The sequence below is a fragment of the Tiliqua scincoides genome, chromosome 4 (assembly GCF_035046505.1).
Source record: "Tiliqua scincoides isolate rTilSci1 chromosome 4, rTilSci1.hap2, whole genome shotgun sequence".
NCBI classification, from domain to species: Eukaryota; Metazoa; Chordata; class Lepidosauria; order Squamata; family Scincidae; genus Tiliqua; species Tiliqua scincoides.
This window is the reverse complement of record NC_089824.1, coordinates 20,654,475-20,661,733: the sequence shown is the minus strand read 5'-3', so window position 1 is coordinate 20,661,733 and position 7,259 is coordinate 20,654,475. Positions and strand designations below refer to the sequence as shown.

Here is a 7,259-nt window from a genome sequence, read left to right as displayed (position 1 = left end):
GTTATGACATTATCTAACAAAGTTCATCCTAGGACTCCAGCCAAACTTCAGCTGAGATTTTTGGCTATCAGCTTTCCCCAGAATTCTCAGTGGAAAAGACCTTGTTCTTTGTTCCCTTCCCAACCTTTCAGCAAGTTTTAATCAAAGGTTGGGAATTTATTTCTCTCTCCTCTGAAAACTACCTTTCACAGAATAAAAGTTACTTAGGTTACTTTTTATCATTTATCATTATGTCACTTTAGGGAATAAGATGCTACCTATGACTGGATGGAAGAAATTAACTGTGACAGTATTATATGCAGGCACTTTGGTTTAATTTTTCATTGATAGTCATGTGGTGCACCCATGTTTCATGTGCTATCAATTTGTAAAACAGAACAAACTTTGACATACGTTGAAGGGAGCACAGCAAATCTGATCCACTGGATGTTTGCCATGGGATTAGCTAGGGTTGATCTTCTAAGTTCAAGGGCTTGTCTACCAGATGCAAAGCGAGGTCCCCCATATATTAGTAAAGACAAGGCTGGGGTTTATTGAAGCATACACAATGAGAGCAGATTGCTCAGTCTCTTAGAAAGAAGCACACTATACACATTACTTTGATTTATAGCTCAGTCCGATTAGGGCCTCACATAGCTGGAACTAGCGTTCAAGCAGCATAACGTCCTTTACGGCTGTTGCAAAATATGACACACTATTCAGCATGGCCTGGCTGCTGCCACAAGAAGTGAGCAGCCAGGTCTATGTGCCAGGGGCCAGAAGACACCTGCCAGTGTAAGACAGTGAAAGAGATGGAAGGGAGATGAGGGTGGGCTGAAAGGTGCAGGGATGGCTGGAAAGGTGTGGGGAGGAGTGGAATGGGGCAGAAATGGGATGGGGAGGAGGGTAGATTGACTCTGCGAAGGGGGTTATCATAGGTGGGTAGGTAGGTGTTACCCTGTGTGTGCCAGATCTCATCTGATCTTGGAAGCTAAGCAAGGTCAGGCCTGGTTAGTACTTGGATGGGAGACTGCCTGGAAATCCTGGGTGCTGTAGGCTTATACCATAGTCTTTCGAGACTGAAGGTTGCCAACCTTTTAGGTAGGTGCTGGCTGCCATGCAATTCTTGGATGGCTTATCACAGGACCAGTGGATTAGTACTGCTAAGTCAATAAGGCAGGGAGGGCAAAGCTCTAGTGCTTGGGGTTTTTATAGACTTCTGACCCATATAATCCTATGGATTCCTTTGTGGAGTGACCTAATCAAGGGTGACTCTTTGTTAGTCAATGGCCCTTGGTCTGTACTGCCTTAGCCCACTTTTGAGGGGTGTAGTAGCCAGTTCAGGAGGTCCATTAACAGGCCTCCTTGATTGAGTTAACCATGGAGTTGGTGAGGACAACCAAGCTGTTTTTCCCACTGTCCAATGCCCTTAAGAGGCAGTGGTGACCACAATATAAAATCTGCTGTTCTAGCACAGCGCAGTTGTTAATTTGAATTTTGGAGCAAGCAAGTTTCTTTTGAATTTTGGCGCATGGGGTATTGATCACCCAAGGCGTCAAAAATGTAGCCTTCTTGGTCTGTGGATCTGAGGCCTTTTATATCAGATCAGGGAATAATGACATGAATGGTGTGGCTTGTGCTGCTGGGTAGACCTGTAGCACCAAGTGCACTTGTGCACATGCATTATCTCATGCGCATCTTGAAATAAAATAAAATAAAAGATTCACCAGGGAGACTGAGCCTTCTGTGGTAGTGGCAATTGAGACTGTGGAACCTCCTCCCAGTGGAGATCAGTCAGATTACCTCATAAACTGTTTTTAGACAACTGGTGAAAACTTTTTTATTCCAGTTGTTTTGTAATTTGTAGTCTGTTTCTCTAATGTTACTGCTGGTTTGTTTGTTCCAGCACTGGATGAAGCGGTTGCCGTTTGGAGCCATTGCTCTTGTGCTGGATAGGATTGAGCTGTATGTGTGAATAGGATTGCAGCCTTACAGCCCAAACCTATGCATATCTACTCAGAAGTAAGTCTCATTAGAGTCAATGGAGCTTACTCCCAGGAAAGTGTGGATAGGATTAGACTGTTAATCATGACTAATTTTCTTTAGAAACATGATAGTCCATTGTGTTTTCTGTTATTTGCAAGCAGCTTTGATTGCTTTTGTGTAGCAAAGTTGGTTAGAAATATTAACTCACAGTAAACGTGACAGTTTGACCTCTGACATGGAAGCTTCCCTAGGTGAGTCGCCAGGTGAGTGCTTTCCTGCTTCCAGCATCTCCTTGTTCCTCATTACCTTGTAGGGTACTTATTTAATGAGCAATGCAGTCCTTTTACCTGTTGCATGTTGTGCCCTGCTTGCTAATGGGACTCATTATTCTACCATTCAAAGCATTGATAACACAATCAGGTTGATATTTTTAAAGCTAATGAGCCACTTATTAGCATCTGACTATTGCAGTTAACAAGACATTTTCCCTTCTTTCTAGTGATTTATGATGCTAAATTAACTGATATAATCCACGTGTCTCCCATTTGAACTGGGCACCTTCTTTTTCACCTCTTCATGAGCAATTTAGAGAAGACATCTGGGTGATCTCAAAATGAAACTTTTACCCTGTTTGCCTGATGTTTTCCGGCAGTTCTGCTGGGTGTGTATACCTCATTGGTATTTAAGGGAGGGGTTCCCAAAGTGTGCATCATGATACCTTAGGGCAGGGGTGTCAAACATAAGGCCCGAGGGCCGGATGTGGCCCACAGAAGCTCTTTATCCAGCCCAGCACCACCACCAGCTGTTCTCAGCTGAACTGAGGTGTCACTGCTGAAAGGGCAACTTGCATGATAATTGGGCTCTCCCAAATCTTGAAAATATGATCAAGATTTTCTCTTCTTTCATTTGCAGGTTATGAGTCCCTAACTGAGAAAAAACTATTTCTGGTTATCAACCGTTTAATGACACTACTTCCTGCTTAAGGACATCACTTCACTTAAAGACATCACTTAGGGCGCAATCCTAACCAACTTTCCAGCACTGGCATAGTTGTGCCAGTGGGGCATGTGCTGCATCCTGCAGTTGGGGGGAAGTCATGGAGATCTCCTCAAAGTAAGGGAATGTTTGTTCCCTTACCTCAGAGTTGCATTGCCCTTATGTCAGGGCTGGAAAATTGATTAGGATGGCGGCCTTAATGACATCACCTCAGCAGGTATCATGAAAGCTATTCGACCCACTGTATGAAATGAATTTGACACTCTGCCTTATGACATTGTGGCACACTCATAGGGCACCATGGGATGTCCCCGGTGGCCCCTTCTACCTGTCCTTCCAGGCACCACCATCTTGAATCTTATGAGGTTTAATGAAATCCAAAATGGTGGCACCCAGCTGAGTCAGGAAGAAGAGCCTGTGGGGGCGCTGTAATCCCGGTAACTTTGGGAACTACTGTTTTAAGGGACAGATAAAGGGTGGTTTCCACTGAAAAAGCATTTTTGTCCCTGGAAAGCAAGTAGACTAACATTTTTCCTCTTTTTTTTCTCCATTTACGTTAGACCTCAGAAACCACTTTAGATGCAGATCAAGATTTGTGTGCAATTGTGAACTATCTTGAGCTATATATGAGGACATGATTCAGAGGCCTACTAAAGAAATGGTTGGTGACTTGGTTTTGATAGCAATCTATGATAGGGAAACCTGGAACTTGCTCAGCTATTATGATCAGAGGGTGGAAAAAAAAATCTTAACAATCAAACTGGCTCATACAGGAGTTCCTTAAGATAGCGCTAGAGGTGCAAAACATGAGTGATGACAGCTTTCTTCTGCATGAAGCATGGAATATAAGTCAGTTGGTCTATTTTTCTCAGTATAATCTGTCCCGACTGACAGCACCTCTCCAATGTTTCAGACAAGAATCTTTTCCACCCCTATCTGGAGACACTAGGAACTAAATTTGGATTAAAATATGTGCTCTTCCATTGAGCTATGGCCCTGGTTTTAGTCCCAGAAGCTTCCAACAGCCAATGAACATAGAATTAACATTTTTTTTAAGCTGTCGTGTCTAGTTTCATTCTTTCCCCCTCACCTTCTAAAACAATATATTTGGATGCTTCTTGCTTGTAAAATATGCACTTCAAATTGGATTACCTTAATTAAATGTACAAGGCACAAAACAGACATTAATAAAGTTGCCAGAAAGCCCACAATAACATTTTTAGTTTTGATGTTTGTTGTTGTCCCAATTCAGTGTTTTTAATTTTTTCCTCCCTAATAGGTTCTCGTCTGAATTGTTTCCAAGAACTTTGCCAATTTGCTTGCGAGACAAAAATGGGAAAACAAACCCTTGTGCTTTTACCAAATGCCTGATCATTAAAGTATCTAATTAAATTGGGCTTAATATTTTAGTGTTTAAATGCATCCCCTGAAGCTTTTCAAAATTTTACAATTCAGAAGAACAGCAGTCAAAGGTCAGATATCTGGATGTAATCCATAAATAATATAGTTATGGAACTGATAAAAATATAGGAAATAAGACTTGGAAGGAAACAGTGCAGTTTTGGGAATCTGCCATCTATTGGGCACTGGTTGCTTCTTGTATTTTATTGGTGAAATTGTTTTAATTGTATTGTTACAGTGTCTTCAAGTTGTACATTTATGGTTTGGTTGATTTTCATTATTTATTATGAATTCTTTTAGCGGTCTTCAGCTGTGATGGAAAGGCGGAGTACAAATTTTTAGAATAAATGTATAGTTAGAAAAATCTAAATGTGCAAAGTTGGGGATTCAACTCTTAGGGCCCAATCCTAATGGCCCAGAGTGCCTACGCTGGGCTCCAGCACCAGCACTTGGTATCATAAATGTGCTGTAAAGCACATTTACAGCACAGTGGGAGGACTGGCACTGAGCCAGCACTAGTCAGCGCTGGGCCCAACCCAGAGAGGATGCTGGTCAGCGGAATAGGTGTTTTGGGTAGGAGAGAAGTGTTCCGGGGCAGGGGGAGGGCTGAACAGGGGGGATGGGCTGGGGCGAAGGAGGGTGGGGCCAACGGAGACATCCTCAGCCTGATCCTATCCTCTGTTCCGGCATTGTCCCACCCGGCAGCGCCTCCCCTCCACCCAAACACCCACACTGCTGGCCAGCGTCATCCCAGCAAGGGAGACTTGAAAAGCCCCATTACAGGCTATGAGGCTTTCCTTGGGGGATGGAGACGAAATGTTAGATCAGCAATCAGAAAAGTGTGTGATGGAGCACACAGGTAGGAAGCTGCCTTCAGTTGAATCAGGTTGAATCAGGTTGTTGGCTTATCTATGTCAGTATTATCTACTGACCCCCTGGGGGCTGGGGGATAAGAATAGGCCCTCAGTTTGGCTGTACTTGTCGTAAGAGGCGACTAAACAGCCACCGGTAGATGGGACTCGTTAGCCTGGGAAGGCAGCTCATCTGAGAGAAGGGAAACACTGGTCCCAAACCTCCACTGCCTTGTGGCTACATCCAGTTATGGAAGAGGCTTCAGGAGTCAACCTCGAGGCAAAATCCGGAGCCGGAGTCCCTGAGGCAGTTCATGGCTGAACACAGTCACGTTCTGGCAACTCCTGCGACGCTGCTGGAACCAACCGTATTAGCCTCTGCCTTTCCATTAGACCATTTCAGCGACGTGAAGAGGGGGGATTTGCTGCTTGGGTAACAGCCTATCCTCCATACCCACTTTACCCAGGCTTCGCGCACTGGAGAGGACACTCTGTTCCAGAACCACCATTCAGAGCGTGGCACCATAGTCTTCCGAGACTGAAGGATGCCAACAATTATCTACTGACTTACCAGTCAGGATTTCAGACAGTCTTGTGGCCTGACATGCTTGAATGAATCATAGACTTGGGGTTGGATGCATGAAAGGAGAGCGTGACCCTGATGCGTCTCATGGAATTTTGCTTGTGCTGATGGCAAGGAAACATAAGGTTCCACAGGTCTTTAGGGAAAAGGCCTGGTTCACCAGGGTATGGCCCATGAGAGGGGGGTACATTGTACCTGAGCCTGGGGTAAATATGGGGTCCCGGGAACTAAAGAAAGGGAGCCAGAAATTTCCTGGGATCTCAGAAAAATGGTTGGCAACCTTCAGTCTTGAAAGACTATGGTATAAGCCTACAGCACCCGGTATTCCCAGGCGGTCTCCCATCCAAGCACTAACCGGGCCTGACCCTGCTTAGCTTCCAAGCTCAGACGAGATCGGGCATGTGCAGGGTAACAGTTGCTGCATGCTTGCATATATTGTGTGGAGACTGGCACTCACAATTTGTGTAAGCCTACATAATTTTATATATTGTAATTTGTAGAAATTATGATCCTTAATATTATGTAGTGTTGGGAAATGTAGGTGTAGAATGAAGGACATTTACTTTCATCACAGCATCACTGCATTGGTGCGATTTAACACCTAAATGGATAAGTGGGGTCATAGTTACCCCACTACTTTTCCATTTTTCTATGTCACCATGGCAACTGCTTCAGTACTGTATTTTATGACAGAGCCTAATGCAGCGTTGCCACATTTGGTACTAATGTATCTTTAAAAAAAAAAAATGATAAGTTTATCTACCTTTTTTAAAAACTAATAGTTATGTCTACTGGTAAGCTGATCTTCATTGCAATAGAAAAGGTTGTTTCAATGTCATTTTTTTCTCCTTATCTGTATTGTATGTTCAAGTTAAAATGTGCTTTCTTATCTCTGATCCTCTTTTATTTTATTTATATTTATTGTGGAGGGAGCATAAGTGCGTAAGGCCTTAAATGTAGGCAATTAACAGAGCTCTCCACTCCACCCCTCTCTAATCTTCCATACCCTTTTTGACCTTACAGGTGGCAGCTCATTGCATGAAACCATAGTGGATAAAAACAGAATGATTTTTGGAGAAGGGAAGGGGCCCAAAAGAAATTTTGTACCCCATGATAAAACTCCCCTCAGAAACCCTGCACCAGAGTAATCCCTCACCCTTCTTCTCACTGGTGGCCTGAGGAAACACTTTGACTTTTGGAAAATGTCATAATCAGCCACAATGTGCTTGGTCAACAGATTTAAGCCTCAGAGCATCATTTTCTGCCAGTGGAGATGCACAACCTTTTCTGTTTTATCTGTGCCTTATATTCACCTTCATTAAGTTGAGGCAGGGAGAGCTAGCAGCCATTGCACCCCTCAAGTCTTATATTGAATACTTGGCCATGTGTTCTCATAGGAATCTGCCTTCTTCTGATTACACAGGCCTACAAAATTGAGGGTCGGAAAAGTTTTTCCCAAACTT

The 7,259-nt window shown here is 43.5% G+C and overlaps 1 pseudogene; it reads right to left on the bottom strand.

Annotated features, from left to right (window-relative positions):
- Window positions 1–6,102: 6,102 nt before the first annotated feature.
- On the bottom strand, window positions 6,103–6,222 carry LOC136650695 (5S ribosomal RNA; annotated as a pseudogene).
- Window positions 6,223–7,259: the final 1,037 nt, after the last annotated feature.